At 39.6% G+C, this 13,355-nt stretch overlaps 1 long non-coding RNA gene across 1 annotated transcript in view; it reads left to right on the top strand.

Moving 5' to 3' along the window:
* LOC122539554 overlaps positions 1-13,355 on the top strand; it is a 52,847-nt gene that overhangs the window by 15,462 nt on the left and 24,030 nt on the right. Inside the window, exon 2 of the long non-coding RNA XR_006309120.1 lies at positions 3,673-3,748. This is a non-coding gene — a long non-coding RNA (uncharacterized LOC122539554). The remainder of the gene's footprint in view (positions 1-3,672; positions 3,749-13,355) is intronic.

The following is a 13,355-nucleotide window of genomic DNA, read 5'->3' as shown; positions in this document are numbered from 1 at the left end:
TAGTCTGTGGCGAGGCGGTGGAGGAGGGATGGCAGCGCAGGCATCGTTAACGATGAACTGGCTCAGGACTGATGAATTCTAGTTAAACTGTCTTTTTGTTTTTCTTAAATTATTCAAAATAGCATTGGATCATGGTAATAATGGGAAAGCCTTGCACTGTATTTTACTATTTTACTCACTGTAAAATGAACATGACAACAAAATCATTCATATCCAACTCAATTTGTGAATATCTTCCTTAAGCTGTATCCTGTTGAATAGCAGATATTGCACAGTTAAGAAAGTTAGTAATTTATTTTGTTTTTCATGGGATGTGGGTGTCACTGGCTAGACCAGTATTTATTGCCCATCCCAAGTTCCCTTGAGGTACTCCTGGTTAGGTAATTGAATAATAGATTTGTGGTCAAAATTTTTTTCTTGGTTTAACAAACCAACTCCACAGCTACCAAAACAATTTGCTTCAATTAAAAAATAAGTTAGGTCATGTTTTTCAAATCTTGATAATTTGAGTTTTCAAATTGCGTGCATAATCATGTTTGTTTATTTATTTTAAGAAATGCAAAACTGTTATAGTTTTTCAATTTTTCCGTATTTTTAATTCTGGACTTAAATGACTTTTAAAAAGCAAGTAACCTGACACTCCTTGAAAGCATCATTTACACAGCTGCTTGCTCAAGCAGTGGTTACTATATAGTTTGTAGATGAGCTGGAGCCCAGGGGTGTGTGCAAACTGAGATTAAACTGGCAATAAGCAGCTCATTGCTCTGTGGAATAGTTTTCAGTTAGCAATGACAAACAGCTATGCCTTCCAACAACTATGTGATTGATTTCCAAGTGGCTGACCAGATTGGAGTTCTGAAGAGGATAGTGAGAAGTCTTCAGGCCTCCATCAGCTCAGGGGCTCTCAGATAATCCTTAACTCAATTTTTCTACCTTTTCCCCCATAACCCTTGATTCCCCGATTGAAAATTTGCCCAACTTAGCCTTGAATATATTTAACAACCCAGCCTCAACTTACCTCTGGGGTAAAGAATTCCACATATTCACTACCCTCTCTGAGAGAAGAAATTCCTCCTCATCTCCAGCCTTGGGTAGTGTTGTAGGACTGAGGGAACTCTGGGTTCAGGTACATAATCCTTTTGACATTTTTATTAGATATAAACAGGGCTCTGTGGAGAGGGAAGATGTGGTATAGAAATTGGGTAGAAGAACTGTAAAATAAAGAAAGCAGCATAGACAGAAAGGGGTTTTTGAGTTGTCTGCCAGGCTTAAAAGTAGATACATTTCATGGCCAGGCAGATTTATCACAGGCTGTTGAGTGAGGCATTGAAGGAAATAGCAGAGCACTGACAATAATTTTCAATTCCTCTCTGGTTACTGGAGAGGTGCCAAAGGACTGGAGGACGACCAGTGTGTACTGTTATTCAAGACGAGAGCAAAGAATAACCAGAAAACTACAGGCCAGTCAGTCTAACTTCAATGGTGGTGAAACTATTGGAAGCAAATTCTGAGGGACAGAATTAATCTACACTTGGAGAGGCAGTAATTAATCAAGAATATTTGTTAACGGATGGTCATGTCTGACCAACCTGATTACATTTTTGAACAGAAAAATGTGTTGCTGGAAAAGTTGATTTTAACCTCCTAAAGTTTTGAATTTTTGAACAGGTGACCACGTGTGTAGATGAGGGCAATGAATTTGAAGTAGTCTGCTTGGACTTCAGCAAGGCTTTTAATAATGTCCAGCATTGGGGATTGATGGCAAAGGTGAAAGTCCATGAGATCCAAGGAAATTTGGTAAATTGAATTCATAATTTGCTGAGTGGAAGGCTGCAGAAGGTGATAGTTGAGTGTTTTCGAAAGTGAGAAATATTGGGACCCTTTTTGTGGTACATGCAAACAAGTTAGACTTGAATATGGGAAGGTTGATCAGTAAATTTGCAGATGATACACAGATAGTGAGGAGGATAGCCTTAGTTTACAGGAGGATATTGACAGACTGGTCAGGTGAATTGGTCATCTGGGCTGATCAGTAGCAAATTGTCTGAGTAAGTGTGAGGTGATGCACTTGGGTGGGACGAGCAAGACAAGGGGATACATGATGAACAGTATGATCCTAGGATGCATTTGGGATCAGAGGGACTTTGTCCCACTACCATAAAACATATACACCAGATAGACAAAGAGATTAAGAAGGAGAAAGTGGAGGACTGCAGATGCTGGAGATTGGAGCTGAAAATGTGTTGCTGGAAAAGCACAGCAGGTCAGGCAGCATCCAAGGAGCAGGAGAATCGACGTTTCGGGCATGATTCCTGAAGAAGGGCTCATGCCCGAAACGTCGATTCTCCAGCTCCTTGGATGCTGCCTGACCTGCTGCATTTTTCCAGCAACACTTTTTCAGCAAAGAGATTAAGAAGGCATGTAAGGCACAGAGTTTAAGAGCAGGGAGATTGTGCTGGAAATATATAAAAATTTTGGCTAGGAGGGATGTGATCGCGTTGAAGTAAGTTCACAGGATTTTGCCAGTATGTTTACCTGGGCTGGAGTGCTTTAGTTATGAAGCAAAATTAGATACATTGGGGTTGTTTTCATTGGAGTACAGGAGGCTGTCATAGTGTCCGTACAGCACAGAAATGTCCATTCAGTCCATCAAATTTGTATTGACATAACTACCATTATAGGTGCACTAATTCCAATTTCCTGCAGTTGCCCTATATCTTGAATGTAGTGGTATCTGAAGTGCTCATCCAATGTTTTTTGAAAGCTTTTAAGTTTTCCAGCCTCCATTACCTTCCTGCCAAAAACAAAATTTGACATGTAGCCATGAGACACTAGGATAGATAATCACACCTATTATTGCTCTCTTAGAATAGAGTAATAGAGATGTACAGCACTGAAACAGACTCTTCGGTCCAATACCACCTAAATAGCCATCTTTACAAACTCTAGAATCTATATTTTAACACAGTAGATGTGTTACAGATTCATAGATTCATACAGCATAGAAACAGCCCCTTTTGGTACAACTTGTCCACTGATTAGACATGCCAATTTGACCAGATCCCATTTCAGCATTGGTCCATATCCCTCTAAACACTTCCTATTCAAATACCCATCCAGGTGCCTTTTAAGTGTTGAAATGTGAAAGTTCTTTTTATTGGCCCCATTAGAATCTGCCTTTTATCTATCTACAATAAACGTTGAGCAATCTTTTTGACTGATGGTAACCGTAGAAATTTTCCATCTACTTTATTTATTTTTCCAAAGCTGATTGGTTCATTTGCAATGCTGACCTTTCAAATGTAAGTGGTAATTTTATTGGTAACTGATTAACAGCTCAAGGCAGGCTAGATGGAGGTACAAATTTAGCAAGTTTATTCTCTACTGATTAATTTCACCCTCCACTATCTAAACATTTTTATAGAAAGACATTTGATTGGTTCAGAGCATAGTGATTGTTCTGTGGAATACTACGATTGAAAATGCCTCTGCATTGGTCCGTGGTAACCATAACGAGGGACTGCCTCACAATGGCAGAAAGACATATTAATTTCGACTGATTTTTTTTCCCACAGTTCAGTACCCTTCAAGGATGTGTTGTTTGATCCATCAATGTAAATGACTTGCATCTAACTATGTACTGTGATTTCAAAGTGTCATATTTTATTGCAGATGCAAAAACATCTAAATGAAAGCAAGTGGTAACTTAATTGTCATTTCATCTAAAGTGGAGCAAGAAACTTAGCAGGTAAATATTAAGAAATCTGCTTGACCCTGAAAGGAGTTTCTGACTTACATTCTGTCTGTTTCTTAGACCGCTTACTTTGAATTCTGTAAAATCATTTGTCTCTGTTCACCTTACCCCAAAACTTTATTACCTCTAGACTTGACTATTCAAACTTTCCCCTCATGAGCCTCCTATTTTCAAGCCTTTGTTAACTCATCCAAAACTCTATCCTTACTAAACTTGCACTGAGTCTAGTTTGTTCTTCATTGCCACACTCCTAAATCTACCTTAGCTTCTGGTCTCCTTCCTTAATTTCTAAAATTCTCATCTGTGGTTTTAAGTGCTTCTGAATGCTTTGTCTGCTTCCTACATTTAAAGCTTTCTGAAGATCGCAAGCCTCCCATTTTCTGTGCATCTGGTGCCTTTAAGTGCCTGAGCTCTAAAGGTTTAATTTTGTAGCTTTATGATCATGGCATCTGTCTTAACTGTATCTGTATCTGATGTACTCTGTGGGGTGTTTGACCACAGTTTGTCTGTTATCCATATTAATCTCTGTTTAATTCTGAATATTAGAAATTAAATTGAGTGTTACATATGGTAGCATTACTGTTTTAACTTTGGTAAAATTTATTGTCATACATTTAAAACTTTGCAATCTTGGGCTTTACCTCACACTTGTGTGAGGAACCTACACTTGACTGATTTTTTCTAAAACAAGGTTACTGGTCCTTAGTCAGATTGTAATATAAATTTGGAAGTATGTTCTGCAACTACAGCACCACTGGTGGTTGTTGTAAAATCCCAACTGATATCCTTTCACTGAAGATACAGTAATCTACTGTCCATACCTGGTCTGGCCTATGTGTGACACCAGACCCACATGATATGTTCTCCCTTCATTGGCCTCTGAAATTGCACAGCAAGCTACTCAATTCGAGGGCAATTAGGAAAGGGCACAAATGCTGGTCTTGCTAATGATGTCCAAATCCCAGGAAAGACTAAAGGAAAGCAAAGGCCCCACCTGCCTGTTAGAATCTGATGAAGGGTCATCAACCTGAATCATTATCTCTCTTTCTCTCCATAGAAGCTATCTGATCTGAGTAGTCCAGCACTTTCTGATTTTTATTTCAGATTTCCAACTATTTAAGTATTTTACTTTTGTCTAAATTCTGATGACGAAATAAATCATTTAAATAATAAGGTCTACAGGATGCACTGCAAAAACTCACCAAGGTTCCTCTAAAGGCATCTTCCAAATCTGCAACCTCTCTACCATGGAGAATGATGAGGGAACAGACCACCTGTAAGTTCGCCTCCAAACTGCTTACCATCCTGACTTGGAAATATATTGTAGTTCCTTCACCATCACTGGGGCAAAATCCTGGAACTTCCTCTCTGATAACGCAGTGCATTTACCTACGACCTAAGGACTGCAGTGTTTTCTTTTCTTAATTAATTCTTAGGATGTGGTTGTTGCTGGCCTGACCAGAATTTATTACCTGTGCCTAGTTGCACTTGAGAAGGTGGTGGTGAACTGCCTTCTTCAACCACTGCAATCCACCTGCTGTAGGTTGACCCACAAAGCCATTTGGGAAGGAATTCTAGGATTTGGAGCCAGCAGCAGTGAAGGAATGGTGATTTATTTCCAAGTCAGGATGGTGAGTGGCTTGGAGAGGAACTTGAAGATGTTGGTGTTCTCATGCATCTGCTGCTCTTGTCTTTCTTTATGGAATTAGTCATATGTTTCGAAGATGCTCTCTGAGGATGTTTGGTGAATTTCTGCAGTGCATCTAGTAGATAGTATACACGGCTGCTACTCAGTGATGGTGGTGGAAGGAGTGGATGCTTGTAGATGTAGTGCCAATCAAGCGGGCTGCTTTGCCCTGGATGGTGTTAAACAACTTCAGTGTTATTGGGGCTGCATTCATCTAGGTGTTACGATATGAGGTAATTTAAAACCAGCAACACTGGAAAGATTTATCCCATGCAGTATTCTGTGAAAATTCGAGTGGCCAAGAACCATTCAAGGTAAAAATTAACAACTTTATTTCTTAAAGTATAACAGAGAATAATTAACTAACAACTATTTACTTACTCTAAGCTATCATTTTACCTTTCCTTCTATAACACTAGTCCAATTAAACCTCCCGATTATGATTTACAAAACAAAGTGTCTTATATCAAAACCAGGTAGCTTTCGTTCTTCTCAGTATTTTGGTCTTCTTTTCTTCTTGGGGATCCTGCTTCACAGTTTAATGATCGATAAAGGTACCTTTTTAAGAGAGCTATTTTCTGGGGAGTGTGCAGATGTTGTTGGCTTGACAGTTCTCCTCTCAATTGTTCAATTTTCCCTGGTCTTATACCCCCAAAGCATCAGATTGTGTCATTGGCTTTTAAGATTGTTAGTATACTAAATGCAAACTGGATTGGCGTTTGGTAGTTTTTTTGAGTATAATTTAACTGATTGGCCTAAATCTGTTTTGTTGTTTCCAGGCAACAAGCTAACGAAGTTGTTCCACCAAATGTTACATTATATTTCTTGGTTCTGTCAGGTAGTTCTGATTCTTGTAATTCTCTTCATAACACAGTCAAGTGGGGGTATTCCATTACACATAGATGGTAGACAGGCTTTGGGGAATTAGGAGGTGAGTTACTTGCTGCAGTATTCCTAACCTCTGACCTACTGTTGTAGTCACTGTGTTTATGTGAATAGCCCAGTTGAGTTTCTGGTCACAGGATGTTGATGTGGGGGATTCAGTGATGGTGACACCATTGAATGTCAGGAGAGGTGATTAGATCAACTCTTATTGGAGGTGGTCAGACCCTGGCATTTGTGTTGTGAGTGTTATGTGCCATTTGTCGGTCTAACCCTGAATATTGTCCAGATCTTGTTGCATTTGAACATGGACTGCTCAGTATCTGAGGAGTCGTGAATGGTGGTGAACATTGTGCAATCGTTGGCGAACATCCCTACCTATGGCCTTATTGGAGGGAAAGTTGTTGGTGAGTCTGCTGAAGATGGTCAGGCATAGGACACTACCCTGAGGAACTCCTGTAGAGATGTGCTGTGATCACTGACCTCCTACCACCATGACCACCTTCGTAAGTGTCAGATTGTTTGCTCCCTCTTACCGGTTGATTCCAGTTTGGTTAGGATACCTTGGTGCCACACTAGGTTGAATGTACCCTTGATGTGAAGTGCTGTCACTCTCCCCTCCCCTCTGGAATTCAGCTCTCTTGTCCATGTTTGAACCAAGGTTGTAATGAGCTCAGGAGCTGAGTGATCCTGGATGTCACTGAGCAGGCTATTGCTGAGCAGGTGCTGCTTGAAAGCACTGTTGAAGATACATTCAATCACTTTACTGATAATTGAGGGTAGACTGATGGGGCGATAATTTACTGGGTTGGATTTGTCCTGCTTTTTATGTACTTGGGCAATTTTCCACATTGTCTGTTAGATACCAGTGTTGTAATTGTATTGAAACAGATTGGCTAGGGGAACGGCATGATCTGGAACAGACATCTTCAGTATTATTGCTGGATTGTTGTCAGAGCCTGTAACTGTTTTTTGGTATCACATGGAGTGAATCAAATTGGCTGAAGACTGGTATCTGTACTGCTGAGGAATACTGGAGGAAACCAAGATGGATCATCCACATGACACTTCTGACTGAAGATTGCTGCAAAAGCTTCAGCCTTATCTTTTGCACAGATGTGATGGCTTTTCCATCATTAAGGGCGGGGATATTTGTGGAGTCTCTTCCTTCAGTGAGTTGTTTAATTGTCCACCACCATTCACGTCTTGATGTGGCAGGACTGCAGAGCTTAGAGCTGATCCATTTGTTGTGGGATCACTTAGCTCTACCTATCATTTGCTGCTTATACTGTTGGGCATGCAAATAGACCTGTTTGGATTAGTCATTTTTCATGAAGTCAGATCACTACCATCTTGTCTCGGGCGATTAGGGATAGGCAGTAAATGCAGGCCCCATCCATATACCATGAAGAATTTTTAAAAAATGTTCCACTGTGACCATGCAAAAGAAATGAACTTTCAAAGTAATAGTCTTCCATTATAATATGTTGGAATTGACTCAAAATGAAGATATTAAAATAATATACTTGGGGCACAGAAAAAACATTGTTATGATATCTGTTTGGGGATTAATTGCACGTTAATCCTCCTACATTGCGTCCTTCAGCCCTAAATGAAACTTGTACTTACTGTAGACAGCCTCTCATGGGAATTCTCTTGCACATTGTATCCTTCCTTTCTCCACAGTTCCCCAAAGAGGTCACAAATTCTTGGAAATTTCTAAATAGGCTAGAAATGCATTGATCTAGGTTCACGTGACAAAATCTAAACCCCCTCTTGCACGACTGGGATTGCTCCAGAATTATGCTTTAGCCTCATAATTTTGTTGCAAGTTTGTTCTAATTGGTTAAGATATTGGTGACTATTGGTTTGAAAAATCTGTTTAAGGCAATATTCTATCTGTAATATAACTTTTCAATATTATTATTTAAATGTTTTGGTATATCTCTGCATTTCAAAGCTCAGTAGTGATGTAAACCTCACAGGATTATATCTTTGAGGATTAGATGGACGGGTTTAGAAAAGTTAGAATATTTTGTCTGCCACATTTATTTTTGCAAAAACATTGCATACAGATAGCAATATTTTAAGTGTATGTCTGAAGAGAGAGATCTATGGAATACGTTTTGATAAATGAGAATGTACACAATAATAAGCATTCTCCACTTATTAGATTTGCTGAAATTTTCTGCAAAGGGTTCAACTGCAGTTTCAGTTTTTATTTTTACAGATTTCATTAATATGTAACCAATATTTTATTGAAGATAATAAAACAATTCATTCAGTGTCTGTCAAGCTTTCAGGTTGTCTGAGGTAACCTTATGTAAGTGAGATATTTTGCCTGCAATCAAATCTTTAGGCAGTTCTTGTTTTCTGATAGGGGCCAAACAAAAGGTTCAAACCAGTGCCACTTACATCTTAATCTTCAACCTTAGGAACTAAAGTTCATCTGTTTCAATGAATGTGTAATGTCATTGAAGTACATAATGCAGTTCTGTTTACTTTTGAGATCTCAAGATTTGACAAGATGTGGTTTGTGGGAAAAGTGCTGATGACATGCTTTTTACTTCTATTTTTGAATAGGGAAGGTACTTTGTTATTTGTAATCAATTTTATAACCACAATTTAAATTAGCGTTAGCTTCTACTTATCTGAAACAACAAATAGAGCTTTAAAAGAAAATAGAAGAAACATGGTCAACTATACATTGTTGCTTTGAATTAATATTTTGTTACATTCTATAGCATTTAGTTCCCATCAATTTTTCGTGCAAGTGGACGGGGTTCTTCAAAAGCTCAGCAGATTTACCTAAGGAGTAGCTTTGAACTCATGTCAGGATGCTTTCCTACACCATTCTATACAGAGATAGCTGACCTCAACTCTGATTTATTTTTTTTTAGATTTTTTTTTAGATTACTTACAGCGTGGAAACAGGCCCTTCGGCCCAACAAGTCCACACCGACCCACCGAAGCGCAACCCACCCAAGACCCATTTCCCTACATTTACCCCTGCACCTAACGCTACGGGCAATTTAGCATGGCCAATTCCCTAACCTGCATGTTTTTGGACTGTGGGAGGAAACCGGAGCACCCGGAGGAAATCCACGCAGACACTGGGAGAATGTGCAAACTCCACACAGACAGTCGCAAGAGGCAGGAATCGAACCTGGGTCCCTGGCAGCGTGAGGCAGCAGTGCTAACCACCATGCCACCGTGCCGCCTTGAGAAAATCATGCTTTAGCCTACTAAGCTTTCTCTGAAAGTCCCATACTGTATGTAGTAATCATGTGAGAACAAGATACGGATTAGTGCAAAATTCTGGTTAACTGCTGACATTTATTGGTGACGTTTGTACACAAAGACCATTTGGTGAGCAACCCAGTCTAGGAGTAATTGAGAGAATTCCAGAACTGAGAATAGAAAGATACCAAGAAAAAAAAAATCAGTTGACCAACTATAACATAAACTTAAAGGTGAAAATATTTCAAAATACTGTACAGAGATGTTCAATCAGAAAAGATTATACCAGAATGGATGATTTAAAAGATTGGCCAAGGAGCTAGAATTTAATGAGTGTTTTGAAGAAAAAGAAGGAGGTGGAGAAACAAAAAGTACTGTGCAACTAAAGAAGATACGGGGGCTGTCAGTGATGGAGCAAAGAGAAGCTTGATGTACAAAAGGATAAAACTAAAGGACCAGAGATCTTTGGTAAAGTATTATAGCAGTAAAGGATGAAAGAGGTAGGAGGCCAAGAATGGGTTTAAAATAACTTTTATTCATAAAAGTGCCAGGCAAAAGAGAATCTAACCATCTGGACCATTCTGTCCAGCAAGAGAGAATCTAACCATCACATCTGACATTCAGTGGCATTGCCATCACTGAATGCTTTACCATTAATATTGAGGGATACCATTGACGGTATCGGAAACTAAACTGGCCCCTCCATATAAATACAGTGACTACAAGATCAGATTGGAGTCTAGGAACTCTTCTGTGAGTAACTTCCCCTTTTTTTATATTCATTCATGGGATAAGGGCATCACTGGCTAGGCCAGCATTTATTGCCCATCCCTAATTGCCCAGAGGGCAGTTAAGAATCAAACACATTGCTGTGGGTCTGGAGTCATATGAAGGCCAGACTAGTCGAGGGATTGAACACTAAGCATCAGCAGCAATGTAAACCATCTACAAGATGCACTTCATAAATTTACCGAAGCTCCTTAGACAGCACGTTCCAAATACATGACTGTTATCACATAGAAGAATACCACATAGAAGGCCAGCAGATACATGGGAACACCACCAGCTGCAAGTTCACTTTCGAGCCATTCACTGTCCAAACATGGAAATATATTGTCATTCCTACAATGTTACTAGTCAATATAGAACATAGAACAGTATGGTACAGTACAGGTCCTTTGGCCCTCAATGTTGTGTTGACCTTTTATCCTACTCTAAGGTCAAACTTACTTATACATCCTTCATTTTACTATCTTCCATGTGCCTATCCAAGAGTTGCTTAAATGTCCCTAATGTCTCTGACTTTATTACCACCGCTGGTAGTGCATTTCATGCACCCATCTCTCTGTGTAAAGAACCTACCTCTGACATCTCCCCTAAACCGTCCTCCAATCACCTCAAAATTATGCCCTCTCATGATAGCCATTTCTGCCCTGGGGAAAAACGTCTCCGGCTATCCATTCTATCGATGTCTGTTATCATATTGTACATCTCCATTAAGTCACCTCTCATCCTTGTTCGCTCCAATGAGAAAAGCCCTAGTTCCTTCAACATTTCTTAGCACATGCCCTCCAATCCAGGCAGCATCGTGGTATATCTCCTCTACACCCTCTCTAAAGCTTTCACATCCTTCCTATAATAAGGCAGCGAGAACTGAACACAAAATTCCAAGTGTGGTCTATATAGAGCTGCAGAATAACCTTATGCTTTTTAAACTCAATTCCTCTGCTAATGAAAGCCAAAACACCATATGCGTTCTTAACTCAATCAACTTGGGTGACAGCTTTGAGGGATCTATGGACATGGACCCCAAGGTACCTCTGTTCCTCTACACTATCAAGAATCCTGCCTTTATCCGTGTATTCTGCATTCAAATTTGACCTTCCAACATGAATCACTTCTCATTTATCCAAGTTGAACTCCATCTGCCAATTATCAACACAGCTCTGCATCCTAATAATGTCCTGTTGCAACCTCCAACAGCCCTCCACACTATATGTCCTGTTGCAACCTCCAACAGCCCTCCACACTATCCACCACTCCACCAACCTTTGTGTCATCGGCAAACTTACTAACCACCCTTGCACTTCCTTATCCAAGTCACTTATAAAAATCACAAAGAGCAGAGGTCCCAGAACCGATCCTTGCGGAACATCACTGGTGACCAAGCTCCAGGCTGAATACTTTCCATCTATTACCATCCTTCTATGGGCCAGTCAATTCTGTATCCAAAAAGCCAGATTTCCCTGTATTGCATACCTCCTTACCTTTTGAATGAGTCTACCATGGAGAACCTTATCAAATGCCTTGCTAAAATCCATGTATACCACATTCAGTGCCCAACCTTAATCAATGTGTTTTGTCACATCCTCAAAGAATTCAATAAGGTTTGTGAGGCATGACCTGCCCCTCACAAAGCCATGCTGATGACTATCTCTAATCAAGCTATAGTTTTCCAAGTAATCATAAATCCTGTCTCAAAATCCTCTTCGACAATTTGCCCACCACAGTCGTAAGACTGATTGGTGTGAGCTGTCTTCTTGCCTGACAGCATTGTGGGGAGTTACTACACAAAATGGACTGCAGTAGTTCAAGAAGACAGCTCACACCACCTTCTAAAGGGCAACTGCGATAAGCATTAAATGTCCAAGCAGTGGCAACCATATCTCTTAAATTAAGTTTTTAAAAATACAAGAATGATAATTTTAAATTGGAGCTGTTAAGGAATTAGGGAGCAATACTGGTAGGCAAGGATAGGAGGGTTTAGCAGAGGGACTTAGTGTGGGATAGGATATGGAAGGAATGCAGAAAATAGTAGTTAAGAAAAAAATCAAGAAAGGAAAATAGCGCTGAGAAAGAAAGTCAAAAGGAAAAGAGTAGAGGTTATGACCTAAAATTGTTGAACGCAATATTGAGTCCAGTTGGTGGGTAGATTCTTGATCAGTAGGGCAATGAAGGGTTATGGGAAAAGGCAAGAAAATAGACATGAAGAATGTTGAGGGCAGAAATTGGTACTGCGGATGCTGGAGATTAGAGTCAAGATTAGAGTGGTGCTGGAAAAGCACAGCAGGTCAGGCAGCATCCAAGGAGTAGGAAAAATTGACGTTTTGGGAAAAAGCCATTCATCAGGAATTCCTGATGAAGAATGTTGAATCAGCCATGTTCTTATTGAATGACTGAGCAAGCTCAGTGGGCTGAAGTAAATTGCTGTTTTACTTTCAAAGAGCTCTTTGTGACTCAGATAGTGAAAAGGGAGGATAAAAGGTCAGCTATTATATTTCCTGCACTTGCTTGGAAAGGTAATGTAGCAACGTGTTGGTGTTAATGTCTGAGGAGTGGTGAGGGAATAATAGAAGGAATGGTCCTTTTGGAATATATAGATGGATGGGAAGATGTGATTGCTGATGTGTTGAGAGATGGGAGAGGGCCAAGAATTGATCCTTGGGGGACACTAGAGTTAGCAGTTTGGGGATGGAAAGCAATGATAACAAATAATTCTCTGGATAATAAAAAAAAGGTATAGGAGGAAGATGACATGGTCAACCTTGTTAAAGGCTGCAGACAGACTGAGGAAAAAAGACATGTTAAAGTATTGTTATTGGTTTTATTAAGTTAAATTTTCCAGTGCTAGTGGTGAATGAATGATTTAATAAATTGAACAATAAATTTAGTTAATGGGGAAATTACAACTTTATTAAAGTTAGGAGGCTACAGCTGAGAGAAACAAAGATGGAACAAGAATAATATGAATTTTAACTTTGATGGAAACTTGGTTTATTGGACTTAAACAAA

This window comes from Chiloscyllium plagiosum, chromosome 32, assembly GCF_004010195.1.
Source record: "Chiloscyllium plagiosum isolate BGI_BamShark_2017 chromosome 32, ASM401019v2, whole genome shotgun sequence".
NCBI lineage: Eukaryota > Metazoa > Chordata > Chondrichthyes > Orectolobiformes > Hemiscylliidae > Chiloscyllium > Chiloscyllium plagiosum.
Note: the sequence above shows the minus strand (reverse complement) of the source record. Positions and strands in the feature narration are given on the sequence as shown.